Below are 15,987 nucleotides of genomic sequence, written 5' to 3' on the forward strand. Positions count from 1 at the left end.
GCAGCTGCCGCTCCTGGGAAAGAAGTAATCAGATACTAGTAAATGCCAAATCGGGAATAAAAGGGAAGAGGCATGGCTACTAGAACCTAACTGCTTGGAGGGGAGGCCCCACATGACTGCTACAGACTTTCAAGGGGCATCACCCGGCTGGTGTGTGGATATCTGAGTAGCTGGGAATGGGACCTCTGGGCGACTGGTCTTCACACCGCTAAGAGATGTGGCCAGATGGCACTGAAACTTCTGAGGGGACTGGATATGGGTGGTGCTGAGACAGCCAAAGGAAGCCAGGGGCTGAAGCCATTGCTGTCCCTTGCTGCTGGAAGGAAGTCCTGTTTCTCCTCTTACCTCGAGATCATCTGCCAGTTCCTCCCAGCAGAACCTAACAGGAAGCCAACTGGCAAGGACACCTGGGAAACGGTGGTTTGCTGAGTTTTGGTCAAAACAGACCATAATGCACAAGGGCGAGCTTAGAGCTGGGAGACTATAAGAAAACAACCAGCAAACCCAACAAAGGCTGCTGGCCCAAGACACACACATTTAAATCAAGGAGGGGCCAAATGCAGTGGCCCACGTCTGTAATCTCAGCACTTTGGGAGGCCAAGGCAGGAGAATCGCTTGAGCCCAGGAGTTTGAGACCAGCCTGGGCAACATAGGGAGACTCCATCTCTACAAAAATATTTTTTTGTTAATTAGCCAGTCATAATGGTGCACACCTGTGGTCCCAGCTACTTGAGAGGCTGGGGCAGGAGGATTGCTTAAGCCTGGGAGGTCAAGGCTGCAGTGAGTTGTGATCACATCACTGCACTCCAGCCTGGGTGACAGAGTGAGACCCTGCCTCTAAAAAAAAATCCATTCTGACTATTTTCCTTTGTAAATGTGACACAGAGACTTCTGATCATCCCCTAATATCTACTGTTTTTCTTCCTCAGTATTAGAATCCTGAATTTTAACCGTGCACATGCCACTCAAAATAAAGACTGCATGTGCCTGCCTTCCCTGCATCTAAGTGTGACCAGTAGATATGCAGATAACCAAGATCTGACCAGTAGGATGTAAGTGAAAGTGGTGTATACAACTTCTGGGATGCATTCTTACAGCAGGAAGGGACATGCCTTTCTCCCCTGCTGCCTCCTTCTTGCTATCTGGAACATAAACATGTTGGCAGGTGCCCAAGCAGCCATCTTGGACCATAGGTGAAAGCAGCATTTTGGGGATAGTGGAAACTCAAGAAAGAGGCAGCCAGGTTTCTGGTAGTCATGGAGATGTCATACCAGCCTGAATTGCCTGTGTTTATTGCATGTGAGAAAGAGGAAGACTTTTACCTTATTTGCCTTATTATTACCTAAACATTTGCCTTACTTAAGCCACTGATATTTGAGGAAGTCTGTCCCTTGCGACTGAAACTAATCCTAACACAGTAAGTAATCTGGAATATTTTTTTCTCTCTAGAAGCTTTTAGGGGTTTCTCTTTATCCTAGGTTTTCTGAAGTCTTGATGATGTTTCTAGATGTGATTCTCATTTTATTCATTTTTCTGGGCACTTGGTAGGCCCTTTCCATCTATAGACTTATGCCCAGGAAATTCTTTTATATTATTTCTTTGATAAGTTCCTCTGTTCCATCCCTGAATACCTATTAGTTTGTTATTGAATTGATCCTGTGTCTCTTATCTTTCCACTGCTATTTCCATTGTTTCGTCTCATTTTAATTTATGGAATATTTGATTTTAATTACTCGATGATTTTACTTTTCTATTTTAGCAGTCATATTTTTTACTTTTCAAGGACACTTTCTTTTTGTTGCCATTATTGTTTAGTTTGTTCTTTTTTTCTATCTTTTCTTTTCCCCCTGAAACAGAGTCTTGCTCTGTCGTCCAGGCTGAAGTCCAGTAGTGCGATCTCAGCTCACTGCAACCTCTGCCTCTTAGGTTCAAGCGATTCTTCTGCCTGAGCCTCCCGAGTAGCTGGGATTACAAGCACACACCACCACACCGGGCAAATTTTTGTATTTTTAGTACAGATGGGGTTTCACTGTGTTGGCCAGGCTGGCCTCAAACTCCTGACCTCAGGTGATCCACCCACCTTGGCCTCCCATAGTGCTGGGATTACAGGTGTGAGCCACCATGCCTGGCCAGTCTGTTCCTTTTTCTTTTGTTTTTTGTTTTTTGTTTTTTTGAGACGGAGTCTCCCTCCGTTGCCCAGGCTGGAGTGCAGTGGCGTGATCTCTGCTCACTGCAACCTCGCCTCTCCTGGGTTCAAGCGATTCTCCTGCCTCAGCCTCCTGAGTAGCGGGGATTACAGGCAAGCGCCACCATGCTCAGCTACATTTTTTTGAATTTTTAGTAGAGACAGGGTTTCACCATGTTGGTCAGGCTGGTCTCGAACTCCTGACCTCATGATCCGCCCGCCTCAGCCTCCCAAAGTGCTGGGATTACAGGTGTGAGCCACCAGGCCCGGCCAGTCTGTTCCTTTTTCAAAGCATCTACTCATGTTGTATGAACCTAAGATGGCTTTGAATCTCCAATTTTAGTATATGTGCTGCCAAAGCAAGCATGACTTTGAATCTCTCTGAAGACATTAAGTATTTTAGAGTTCTCTTCTGTCTCCTGAATGAGTTCTGTTTCCTCTAGGGTTGTTTCTGACCTTTGCTTTGTGCAGACTTTTCTCAAATGTATGCTGATGAGCTGTCAGTTCATATTTCAGAATGAGACAATAGATTGGGAGCTCTGTGTGAACAGGGTGAGGCTTACTAGTAGGCAAATTCAGGATTTGGGGTAGGAAACAGGTCATGATGCCGGGAGACCCCAGAGGGCTTTTTGCAAAGGTCTTTTTTCTGGGACCATCCAATTTCTTTGGAGAAGAGTCTTCAAATGGTGTTCCTGTGTGGTAGATGCCAAGTTTCTGGGCATTCAGATGCAACAGGACCTTCATTTAATCCCTAACTCTCTGCCCAAGTCTTATCCTCACCTTTAGTCCTGCAACTATTGGTATATTAGTCCGTTTCTACACTGCTATAAAGATACTACCTGAGACTGGGTAATTTATGAAGAAAAGGGATTTAATTGACTCACAGTTCCTCATGGCTGGGGAGGCCTCAGGAAACTTACAGTCATGGAGGAAGTCAAAGGGGAAGGAAGGCACATCTTACATGGTGGCAGGAGAGAGAAAGTAAAGGGAGAACTGCCAAACACTTATCAAACAACCAGATCTCGTGAGAACTCCCTCACTGTCATGAGAACAGCATGGAGGAAACCACCCCCCTCATCCAATCACCTCCCACCAGGCCCCTCCTCCAACATGCCAGGATTACAATTCGAGATGAGATTTGGGTGGGGACACAGAGCCAAACCATATCAGTCAGTTCTGCAAGACATACCACCTTCCTCCTTAGCCACATCCACCTCCATAGTATGCTAGGCTACTCCTCCATCTCTTTTATGTCTTTTTTATTGGCTAACTGCTACAATTTGTTGAAATTTCTTATTTGCTGATATCTCTCCCTTCCAGCCTCTTCATTATTGTGGATTTGTACCTTTTTATTTTCTTTGCTGTCATTTTAGTGCAGTCTTGTTAAGGAGGGGAAATTTTAAAAATAAATAAATATTGTCAGCCGGGCACAGTGACTGTCATCTGTAATCCCAGCACTTTGGGAGGCCGAGGTGAGTGGATCACCTGAGGTACGGAGTTCAAGACCAGCCTGGCCAACATGGTGAAACCCTGTCTCTACTAAAAATATAAAAAATTAGCCAGGCATGGTGGTGGGCGCCTGTAATCCCAGCTACTCAGGAGGCTGAGGCAGGAGAATTGCTTGAACCTGGGAAGTAGAGATTGCAATGAGCTGAGATCACACCGTTGCACTCCAGCCTGGGCAACAAGAGTGAAACTCCGTCTCAAAAAATAATAATAATAAATAAATAAATATTGTCAGAACACCATTTTAAACTCAATTAGTAATAATATTCAAACAGCCTGAGACTATATTTTTGTCATCTTTAAAAACAACAGGCCAGGCACAGCGGCTCACACCTGTAATCCCAGCACTTTGGGAGGCCACGGCAGGTGGATCACTTGAGCTCAGGGGTTCAAGACCAGCCTGGGCAACATAGTAAGACCCCATCTCTACAAAAAAAACAAAAATTAGCCAGGCATGGTGGCACCCACCTGTGGTCTCAGCTACTCAGGAGGCTGAGATGAGAGAATCACCTGAGCCTGGGAGGCAGAGTTTGCAGTGAACTGAGATCATGCCACTGCACTCCAGCCCGGGCGACAGCACAAGACCCTGTCTCAAATAAAAATAACAATAAAAAAAAAAAGATCATTGCATTATCAATGAAAACTTCTAGAACTCTTCCTATATGAATCCCTGTTAATCTCCGCATTCTGTTTAGATAATTGACATCTGAGTGCAAAGCATGGCTCTTACTTTTATTTCATAATGTTAGATTTTTCTTGGTTCCAGTCTGGGAATCTGTTTGTCTTTGATTTACTTGTTTGTTTTTAATAACTCTCAGATGCATAGAACTGGATTAATCATAATCCTTGGCTCAACACACTCATAGCTGTCTTTTATATTTATTTATTCTTCATTTGTTTGTCCACTTTTTAATTTATTTAACTAATAGACTATTTTTTAGCAGTTTCAGGTTTACAGAAAAATTGAGTGAAAAGCACAGAGAGTTCTGATATATCCTTATTTCCCACTCCAATTTCCCTTATTATTAAAATCTTGAATTAGTAGGGGGCATTTGTTTCAACTGATGAGCCAATACTGATATACTATTAATTAAAGTCCATAGCTTACATTAGGGTTCATTCTTATACATTCTATGGGTTTTAACAAACATCCATTTTTTTTAAGTGACTGCTTTAATGTATTAGGCAAAATTTTACATAAAATCAGAAATCTATGATCTGTCCCTGCTCCGATTTGTAAAAAACGCAAGATTCATCAGAAGCCATGTGCAGTCAGACCCCAGCTGGCCAGCAGTGCAGATCTGGAGTCCAGCCTCATGGCTGCACTACTTTCCATTCTCTGCATTGAACATTCATTCTGTCAGCATCCACTCCAGCTTCACTGCGTCAGCAGCAGACTTGCGGATCCCATCAGAGAGCTTCTCCACAGCCATCTGCATCCATTTATTTTTCATTTTTATTTTATTTATTTTTTGAGACAAGGTCTCACTCTGTTGTCCTAGCTGGAGGGCAGTTCACTGTAGACTCAATCTCCCAGCCTCAAGTGATTTTCCCACCTCAGCCTCCCGAGCAGCTGAGACTACAGGCACACACCACCACACCCAGCTAATTTTTTATTTTTTATAAAGACAGGGTCTCACTATGTTGTCCAGGCTGGTCTCAAACTCCTGGCTTCAAGTGATCCTCCCACCTGGGCCTCCCAAAATGCTGGAATTACAGGCATAAACCACCACACCCAGCCCCATTTATTTTTAATAATGTAATGAAGATCTGTGAACCTACCACCAAAATTATATAGCATCAGTGACAAATTTAATCTACCGATATTCTTCTCCCCATCTCATCCCCAGGGAATCACTATCCTGAATTCGTATTTCTTATTCTCTCTCCCTGAGTTAGGGGTTTTGTTATTGCTGTTTTGCTACCGCAGACTGCTGTAAGGAATATCCTTATACATGACTCCTGGTGCTATACAAGAGTTTCTCTTGAGTATATCTAGAGTGGAGTTCCTGGGATATATAAAAATGTCCAGTGTTACAAAATAATAATAATAAATTGGCTTTCAAAGCAGTTGTACCAATTTATACTCCAACCAGCAATGTATAAGCAGTCCCATTGATCCACAGCCTCTTTGTCAGACTTTTCAATTTTGGCCATTCAGATGCAGAATGGGATTTAATTGTCTTGAATTTCATTTCCCTGATTACTAGTAAGATGAGCATCTCTTCAGAAGTTTATTGACTATACATGTTCACATTTTCTCTTCTAAGAACTGTTTGGTCATGTTTCCCCCCCAACCCCGCCTTTTTATTTATTTATTTATTTTGACTGGGCTAGTTGTTCTTTCTTACTAATTTTACATAGTCTTTTTCTTTCCTTTTCTTTTCTTTTTTTTTTTTTTTTTTTTTTTTGAGACAAGAGTCTCGCTCTGTCGCCCAGGCTGGAGTGCAGTGGTGCCATCTTGGCTCACTGCAACCTCCACTTCCTGAGTTCAAGCGATTCTTCTGCCTCAGCCTCCCAAGTAGTTGGGACTACAGGCACACACCACCACGCCTGGCTAATTTTTTTTTTTTTGTATTTTTAGTAGAGATGGGGTTTCACCATGTTGCCCAGGATGGTCTCGATCTCTTGACCTCGTGATCCACCTGCCTCAGCCTCCCAAAGTGCTGGGATTACAGGTGTGAGTCACCTCACCTGGCCAGTCTTTTTTTTTCTTTTTTAAGGCTAGACATAATTTTACATATTCTTGACACCTATCTGTTATTGGTTATCTGCATTACAAATATCTTCTTTGTAGTGTTTGTTTGTTTGTTTGTTTTAAGATGGGGTCTGTCTCTGTCTCCCAGGCTGGAGTGCAGTAGCAATAACACAGCGCACTACAGCCTGGAACTCCCAAGCTCAAGAGATCCTCCCATGTCAATCTCCTGAGTAGCTGGGACTACAGGCACACACCACCACGTCTGGCTACATTTTTTTTTTTTTTTTTTTATAGAAACAGAGTCTCATTATGTTGTCCAGGCTGTTCTCAAACTCCTGGGCTCAAGCAATCCTCCCACCCCAGCCTCCTAGAATAGTGGGATTACAGGCGTAAGCCACCTCACCCAGCCCTCTGGAGTATTTTTACTTTAAGATTCCTTTTCAGAAAAAGAAGTTCTGGGTTTTAATGTAGTCAACTATATCAATCTTCTATGTATGTGTATATATATATATATATGTATGTGTGTATGTATTTTTAGAGACAAGGTCTTGCTCTGTCACCCAGGCTGGAGTGCAGTGGCGCTATCATAATTCACTGTTCACTGTAACCTTGAACTCCCAGCCTCAGCCTCCCAAAGGGCTGAGATTACAGGCATGAGACATCATGCCTGGCCTATATCAATCATTTATGGTTAGCACTGTTTTTTTGTTGTTGTTGTTTGTTTTCAGACAGAGTCTTGCTCTGTCACCCAGGCTGGAGTGCAATGGCACAGTCTCAGCTCACTGCAACCTCTGCCTCCTGGGTTCAAGCGAGTCTCGTGCCTCAGCCTCCCGAGTAGCTGGGATTACAGCCGTGTGCCACCCACCTAACTAATTTTTTTGTATTTTTAGTAGAGACGGGGTTTCACCGTGTTCCCCAGGCTGGTCTTGAACTCCTGACCTGAGGTGTTCTGCCCGCCTCAGCCTCCCAAAGTACTGGGATTACAGGCGTCAGCCACCATGCCCATCCTATGGTAGCACTTTTAAGGCCTTTTTAAAGAATTACCCCAAAGTCAAAAAGATTTTCACTTATACTTTCTCCTCGAAGTTTCAAAGTGCTATTGTTGATATGGACTTTTGGTTAAAAAGTTGGGTACAAATCCAATTTCATTTTTCCATGTCTATAACTATGTTTTCCACTTCCATTTATTGAATAGTTTCCCTTTCCCCACCAGGGAGACTGAGGCCAGAGAGATTCAGCAACTTGTCCAAGATCACACAGCTAATAAGTGTCAAACCTAGGCAGTCTCCCTCCAGAATCTGCCATAGTTTTCATCTCTGCAATACTGTCTTTTGCTTCTATTATGTAAATTAAATGCAAATCTCTGGCAGGCTTTCAATTCTATTCCACTCATCATTTTGTCCATTCCTGCATCAACTCCACACTGTTTTAATTTTTAGGGCCTTTTCATAAATCTTGATATCTGGTTGGGCAAGTCGTATGGTTTGGATCTGTGTCCCTACCCAAATCTCATGTTGAAATGTAACCCTCAATGCTGGAGATGCGGCCTGGTGAGAGGTGATTAGATCATGGGGGCAGTTTCTCATGGTTTAACACTATTCTCCCTTGATGCTGTCATGGCAATAGTGAGTTCTCATGAGATCTGGTTGTTTAAAAGCGTGTGGCACCTCCCCACTCTTTCTCTTGCTCCTGCTTCTGCCCCTGCCGTGTAAGATATATCTGCTTCCCTTTCATCTTCCACCATGATTGGAAGCTTCCAGAGGCCTCCCCAGAAGCAGATGCTGCCATGCTTCCTGTACAGGCTGCAGAACTGTGAGCCAATTAAACCTCTTTTCTTTATAAATTACCCAGTCTCAGCTGGGCGCAGTGGCTCACACCTGTAATCCCAGCATTTTGGGAGTCTGAGGTTGGTGGATCATTTGAGCTCAGGAGTTCAAGATCAGCCTGGGCAACATGGGGATACCCCATCTCTATAAAAAAAATACAAAAAATTAGCTGGGCATGGTGGAACATGCCTATAGTCCCAGCTACTGGGGAAGCTGAGGTGGGAAGATCACTTGAGCCTGAGAGGCAGAAGTTGCAGTGAACTGAGATCATGCCACTGCACTCCAGCCTGGGTGACAGAGAGAGACCCCACCTCAAAAAATAAAAATAAAAAATAAATTATCCAGTCTCAGGTATTTCTTTATAGCAATGCAAGAGCAGATTAATACAGCATGTCTAACCACCGTATTCTTTAGAAATGCCTTGGCTATTTTTTTGATCTTTATTCTTATACAGATATTTCAGAATCAGTATGTCAAGTTCCTTAGAAATCCCTGTTGGAATAGCAGATTGGAGTTGCATTAAATTTATTTATTTATTTATTTATTTTTTAGACGGAGTTTTGCTCTTGCTGTATTTTTGGTAGAGACAGGGTTTCTTCATGTTGGTCAGGCTGGTCTCGAACTCCTGACCTCAGGTGATCCGCCCACCTCGGCCTCCTAAAGTGCTGGGATTACGGGCATGAGCCACCGCCCCCGGCTATCTATTCATTTAAGGAGAATTTATACCTTTATCATTGTTAAGTCTTTCTCACCATTTATTTAAGTCTTTTTAATGCCCTTCAGTTAAGTATTAACTTTTTTCCATGCTGGTTTTGCAGTTTTTACTCCTTAGACATTTTATAATGTTCCTTAGATACTTCTTTTACTGCATTATAAATAGGTCTTTCTCATTACATTCTCTTCACCTGGGGCCCATGTTTCCCAAGGCATCACGGCTGGGCTGCAGGGGTTCTGTGAACCTTCTGAGACCCTACGTGCATTTTGTTGGGGAGTTCTGTACTCCTGCCAGATTCCCAAATAGCAACTGCCACCAGTACTAAATGTTTGTCATGTGACAGGTATTCCCCTGAGCACTTTACAAGCCCCACAACCACCCCGAAACATAAAGGCAGTTATTCTCCTCATTTTCTGGATGAGGACACTCATGCTCACACAGATTAAGTACTTTGCCTGAAGTCACACAGCTGAGAAATTAACAGCCAGCATTCAAACCAGTCTGTCTGACCCCAGAGCTGTACACTTAACCTCTGTACTTGGTAGCCTTCAGAGAGATTGATGGGCCCTGCTCTAGGCCTAGGCACTTGGCCTCTCTGGGCTCCTGTTTGCTTATCTGTAAAATGGGGAAAAGAATTACCTCTTCACCTCCATCTCAGGGCTTTTTGGAGAGTTGCTGAGGCCACAGATGGAAAAGAGGCTCTATAAGCTCTAAAGTGCTGCCACGAGGCAGGTGAGGTAGCGGAGAAGGCAGGGGCCCGGGGTTGCAGAGCTGGCAAAGGCCCAGCCCTCTCTCCCATCATCACTGCTAGCTTCCCAGGCAGCCTCTTCCCAGGAGATGGAGGACCCCCAGGCTGAGCTGGGGAGAGGCTGTGTCCCCTTAACACTGCTCTGCACCAGGGCCTGGGCTGAGCGAGGTGGAGACACAGAATCAGACATGGCCACGTTGGGGAAGGCCCACATCTGGTGGGTCTGACCTTAATAGATGGTGACAGCAAGGGGTGAAAGTGCCATGACACAGTCAGGCCTGGGGGTGGCAGGAGCACAGAGAGGAGACTGGTCCAGCCGGGGGAAGCCAGGGAAAGCTTCCAGGTAGAGGTGTTGTGGTATCTTTTTTTTGTTTTAAACAAATCCAACAGAGTTTTTTTGTTTTGTTTTGTTTTGTTTTTTGAGACAGAGTCTTGCTCTGTCACCCAGGCTGGAGTGCAGTGGCACGACCTCAGCTCACTGCAACCTCTGCCTCCTGGGTTCAAGTGATTCTCCCATCTCAACCTCCTGAGTAGTTGAGATCACAGGTGTGTGCCACCACGCCCAACTAATTTTTTTGTATTTTTAGTAGAGACAGGGTTTCACTATGTAGGCCAGACTGGTCTCGAACTCCTGACCTCAAGTGATCCACCCACCTCGGCCTCCCAAAATGCTGGGATTACAGGTGTGAACCACCACACCTGGCCCCTGTAGTGGCATCTTGTACCACCCTGGCCAGTTCCCCTTCCCTAGACGACCATCACCCACCTTCACTTAGGGCTTCCTCCAACCCAGCCCTAGGAAGCAGCCAGGTCAACTTCTGAAGATGTGCCCCTGTCTAGAACCCTTTAGTGACCTCTGCTGCCCTTACAACAAAATCCATAGTCCTCCCTATGGTCTTTCATCTGGCCCCTGCCCCTCCTTTCCTGGTCTTGCCCCACACTCATTACACTCCAACCCCACTGATTTCCTCAGACTCACCCAGCTCTCTCCTGCCTCCACCACAGCACTGCTGGGCCCTCTGCCTGGAGCAGCCCCTGCACCCCCCAACATAAACACACACACTCTCCCTGGAAAGCTCCTTCTCACCCCTGGATCTCAGCTTACATGGCTCCTCCTCAGACCTCAGAGACACCTTTCCTGACCACCCCATCTAAAGAAGGCTGCCGTCTCAAAAAAAAGAAGAAGAAGAAGGCTGCCCCGGGCTTTCTATTCTCTGTCTCAGCCCCTTGTTTCTTTCCTAGCTTTTATTATAACTTCCAATTATTTTGTCTAGTTCTTGTTCTCTCTCCTGTCTCTTCTATCCCTTCCCATACAAATGCTTCATGAGGGCAAGGGTCATGCCTGCTTATTCTCAACAGTCTCCCCAGGGCCTGGCCACAGCAGATACTCAAAAAATATTTGTTGGATGAATGAATGAATTAGCAAATGAATGAATGAATGAATGGACTGGATGTTAAAGGAGCTCGAGCTGCACTGCCCAATACAATAGCCACTAGCCACATGTGGCTATTTAAATTTAAATGAATTAAAAGTAAATAAATTAAAAATTCAGCCCTTCAGTTGCACTAGTCATATTTCAAGGACCCAACAGCTACATGTGGCTTATGGCTACCATGTGGGATAGTAGGGATATAGAACATATCCGTCATTCAGGACATTCTACTGGACAGCGCTGCTCTGCATGATCTTAAAGGCAGAGAAGGTGGACCGGGCATTAGGAGCAGGGGCACGGCATGTACCAAAACCTACAAGTGGGAGAGCATAGTAATGGTGTGCCCTGGAATAAAGAAGGGGGGCACTTCGCCCCATCTCTACACAGCCCTGTTTCTTATTAGAAACTTTGGCTTAAGGCAAGGGAGGATATTGGAGCAGGGAGAGTTCTGAGACAAGCTGGTTCCATCCATCCCCATCAGAAGCGGAGACTGTGACCCAGACCAGGAAGGGATTTACTCAAGGTCATAGAGAAACTCGCATAAATGGGGCCAGAACCTGAGGCTCCTGATTCCTGGTGAATGGAGTCAGTTTCCCCCTACCAGGCTCATAACCACCTCCTTCCTCCTTCCTGGGTCCCGTCCCCCGACAGCCAGGCCATCAAGTTCACAGAGCCCCCCAGGTACTTACACTGGCCGCTCTTATCTCTTATTTACTCACTAAAGTAACCCTCCCAGCATCTGACCCTTAGAATTTTAGACATCCCAAGGAGAATAGCTGCTTATAACCATTTGCTAATTACACGTATGGATGTCAATTAATTCATTTAGCTAATTAGCCACTCGATGAGCACCACGCACCAAAGAACTGTAAAAGACAGGCATATGGTGAGAGAGCGGGATGGCTGGGTGCTCATGCAGCATGCAGGGATGGGGAGGGCAGGCAGTGGCTCCAGCTCCCCACCCCCAGATGAGTGGAGGGAGGCAGCTTAATGGCTGGGGGAACAGAGCTGCCACCGCCACTGCTGTTGCTGCTGCTGCTGGCATAAAGCATAATTACAGCTTCCTACTAATAGTGCTGGGAAAACACACACGCACACACATAATCATGTGCACAGACAAGCACACATATGAACGCATGTGTCTATTTACACATACCCACACTCAGATGCACACAAACATAGCACGCACATATCCATAGGTACAATGTACATGCACACACATGGACACACACAGGTAATGGACATGTGGGATCATGTGAGATCAATCCACAGAAGTGTTCTTAATCCAGTGCTATGCTTGGTGGAGGCTAGAAGGGAATTCTCTTTTATTGCACCCAACTTTGTGCCAAGCACTGTGTTCAGCCCTTCCACATACAGTATTACTTAATCCTCACATAATCTCACAAATAATGAATTATCTTCACTCTACAGAAAGGAAACAGAGGCTCAGAGAAGCTAAGACATTTGCACAGGACCACAGCTGGTAAGTGGCAGAGGAAGGGGTGATTTCTTTGCCTCCATGACCACAGGCTGCAGGAGCAGGGGGAGGGAAAGGGGATTTTCATCTGCTTTGGAGAAAATAATCTTTTTGTGGGGGACCAACTGCTTCAGAAGTGAAAATGGGCTGTTCACAGGCTTCATTCCACAGGGCTGAGAAGAAAAATTGAATACTGATGAGAAAGAAGATGGATAGAAGAGCGAGACATGCAACTGGGACTCTAACACAAATGCCATTCTCCCTGGGAAGGGACTAGCCCAGTCAGCAGCCACCTCACTCCATGAGTTGGTTCTGAGGCCCCCTCTGTGCCAGGCAGCTCGGGACACAAGGTGAATTAGATCCAACCTCACAGCCATGTGAGGCAGACAGAGTGACACAGACTCTGTCACCAGAAGAGCAAGCATTTGAACGGGCTGTCAGATGGAGAGCCCAAGCTCTTTCTGCTCTAGGTTCCCTCCCTCTGCTGCAGTTGGGAGAGGCTGGGCTGGGAAGCCCACATGAGCTGTTGCAGCTCCCTGCAAGGGACTCTCACCTCCTCTCTCAGGCCTCCTCTCCTTGGGCTCCTGGCCTGGCCCTTCACACCTTTCTCCAACTCCATCATGACTGCAGACTTTGGCCTTCCCTCAGGAAAAGAACGAATTTTTCTCCACAAAATTCTACAATCTCTTCCAGCCTCTCCTTTTAGCTACTGTCATATCCATTCACCTAAGTGATAACAGAAGACCACAAGTCAGATGACTCATATATTCACCTATTCAATAAACACTCCAGAGCATTCCTCTGGCCTAGGACTGATGAGTCTCACAATCTTCTAAGCAAAAAATAGAACAAAAAACAAAAAAACCTGCCAGACACAATGGCTCCCGCCTGTAATTCCAGCACTTTGGGAGGCCAAAGTGGGAGGATCACTTGAGCTCAGGAGTCCAAGACCAGCCTGGGCAACATGGAGAAACCCTATCTCTACAAAAAATACAAAAATTAGGCAGGTGTGGTGGCATGCAACTCTAGTCCCAGCTACTCAGGAGGCTGAGATAGGAGAATTGCTTGAGTCCAGGAGGTTGAGGCTATAGTGAGCTGTGATCGCACCACCTCACTCCAGCCTGGGCAACAGAATGAGATCCTGTCTCAACAGAAAAGAAAAGCCCTGTAGTTCAAGTCTTAGCTCACATCAACATGGCTGGGGGAGGTAGCTCACACCTGTAATCCCAGCACTTTGGGAGGCTAAGGCAGGCAGATCGCTTGAGCCCAGGAGTTCAAAACCAGCCTGGGCAACATAGTGAGACCCCCATCTCCACAAAAATAATAATAATAATAATAATAATAATAATACAAAAATTAGCCAGGTATGGTGGCACACACCTGTAGCCCTAGCTACTCAGGAGAGGTTAAGGTTGAAGTGAGCTATGATCGTGCCACTATACTCCAGCCTGGGCAACAGAATAAGACTCCATCTCTCTCTCCTTCTCTTTCTCTCTGCCTCTCTCTCTCTCTGTGACAAGGCCTGGCTCTGTCACCCAGGCTAGAGTGCAGTGGCACCATCTCAGCTCACTGCAAACTCTGCCTCCCAGGCTCAGGTGATTCTCCCACCTCAGCCTCCTGAGTAGCTGAGACTACAGATATGCACCACCACACCCAGCTAACTTTTGTATTTTTTATAGAGTTTTAAAGTACTAAATTTTAAAGTTCTAAGTTTCACCGTGTTGCCCAGGTTGGTCTCGAACTCCTGACCTCAAGTGATCCGCCCACCTCAGCCTCTCAAAGTGCTGGGATTACAGGTGTGTGAGCCCATCTCTCTCTCTGTCTCTTTTTTTTTTTTTTTTTTTTCCTTCTGAGATGGAGTTTCACTCTTGTTGCCCAGGCTGGAGTGCAATGGTGCCATCTTGGCTGACTGTAACCTCTGTCACCCGGGTTCAAGCGATTCTCCTGCCTCAGCCTCCCGAGTAGCTGGGCTTACAGGCGTGTGCCACCACGCCCAGCTAATTTTTTTCTATTTTTAGTAGAAACAGCGTTTCACCATTTTGGCCAGGCTGGTCTCGAACTCCTGACTTCAGGTGATCCGCCCGCCTTGGTCTCCCAAAGTGCTGGGATTACAGGCGTGAGCCACCGCGCCCGGCCAATCCCATCTCTTTAAAAACAAAAACAAAGAAACATGGCATCCAGTACTACCAGTTAAAAATCTTTCTGTTGTGACAGAAAATCCAACACAAGCAAGCCTCAACAAAGAGGAAATTCACTGGCCCACATAACTGAGAAGCCCAGGGGTGGTGTGCTGCTTCAGGCATGGCTGATTCAGGGGCTCCAGCAAAGTCACCAAGCCATCTTTCTCCACCCCTTCTCTTACTGGCCCCTGTGTGTTGGCTTCACTCTAAGGATCTACATAATGATGACAGGGCAGCAGCGGCTCCAGCTTCACATCACCTCAGTCAAGTCCACCTGGAAAGAGGGGCTTTTCTTTTTTTTTCTTTTGAGACAGAGTCTTACTCTGTCGCCCAGGCTGGAGTGCAGTGGCGTGATCTCAGCTCACTGCAACCTCCGCCTCCCGGATTCAAGTGATTCTCCTGCCCCAGGCTCCCGAATAGCTGGGATTACAGGCGCCAGCCACCGGGCCCGGCTAATTTTTGTATTTTTAGTAGAGACGGGATTTCACCATATTGGCCAGGCTGGTCTCAAACTCCTGACCTCGTGATCCACCCGCCTCAGCCTCCCACCGTGCTGGGATTACAGATGTGAGCCACGGAGCCCAGCCTGGGGCTTTTCCAAGATCTCCTATGAGAGCACTTGGACTCACTCTGATTGGATGCACTCAGGTCACATGCCTACCTCTGAGCCAATCACCACAGGCAGCGGAATGGTATGTTCTGATTGGCTGGATCCAGGGGTGGAGTCCCACCCAAAGCACTTGGACCGGGAATACGGAGGGGCGACCCCCAAATGTCAGAAGGAGGACTGGATAAGGACCAGGAGGCAAACTACCAATATCCACTACAGTGTTCTAAGGTTTCTTTTTTTTTTCTTGTTTTGTTTTGTTTTTGAGACAGAGTCTCGCTCTCTCGCCAGGCTGGAGCGTAGTAGGGCGATCTCAGCTCACTGCAACCTCCGCCTCCCGGGTTCAAGTGATTCCCGCACCTCAGCCTCTCGAGTAGCTGGGACTACAGGCTCCCGCCACCATGCCCGGCTAATTTTTGTACTTTTAGTAGAGACGGGGTTTCGCCATGTTGGCCAGGATGGTCTTGAACTCCTGACTTCAAGTAATCTGCTCACCTCGGCCTCCCAAAGTGCTGGGATTACTGTGAGCCACCGTGAGTAGCCAAGTGTTCTAAGTTTTAAAGGCAAGCAGGGTAGGGATTATCAACCCCATTTTGCAGCTAAGGCTGAGAA

General features: G+C 46.1%; 1 long non-coding RNA gene across 1 annotated transcript; it reads left to right on the top strand.

Moving 5' to 3' along the window:
• Positions 1–1,171: 1,171 nt before the first annotated feature.
• Positions 1,172–13,462, top strand: LOC129143754 (uncharacterized). Its single transcript, XR_008547578.1, has 3 exons — positions 1,172–1,417; positions 12,543–12,594; positions 12,760–13,462. It is a non-coding gene; the product is annotated as an uncharacterized LOC129143754 (long non-coding RNA).
• Positions 13,463–15,987: the final 2,525 nt, after the last annotated feature.

This window comes from Pan troglodytes, chromosome 1 (genome assembly GCF_028858775.2).
Source record: "Pan troglodytes isolate AG18354 chromosome 1, NHGRI_mPanTro3-v2.0_pri, whole genome shotgun sequence".
Classification (NCBI taxonomy): Eukaryota; Metazoa; Chordata; class Mammalia; order Primates; family Hominidae; genus Pan; species Pan troglodytes.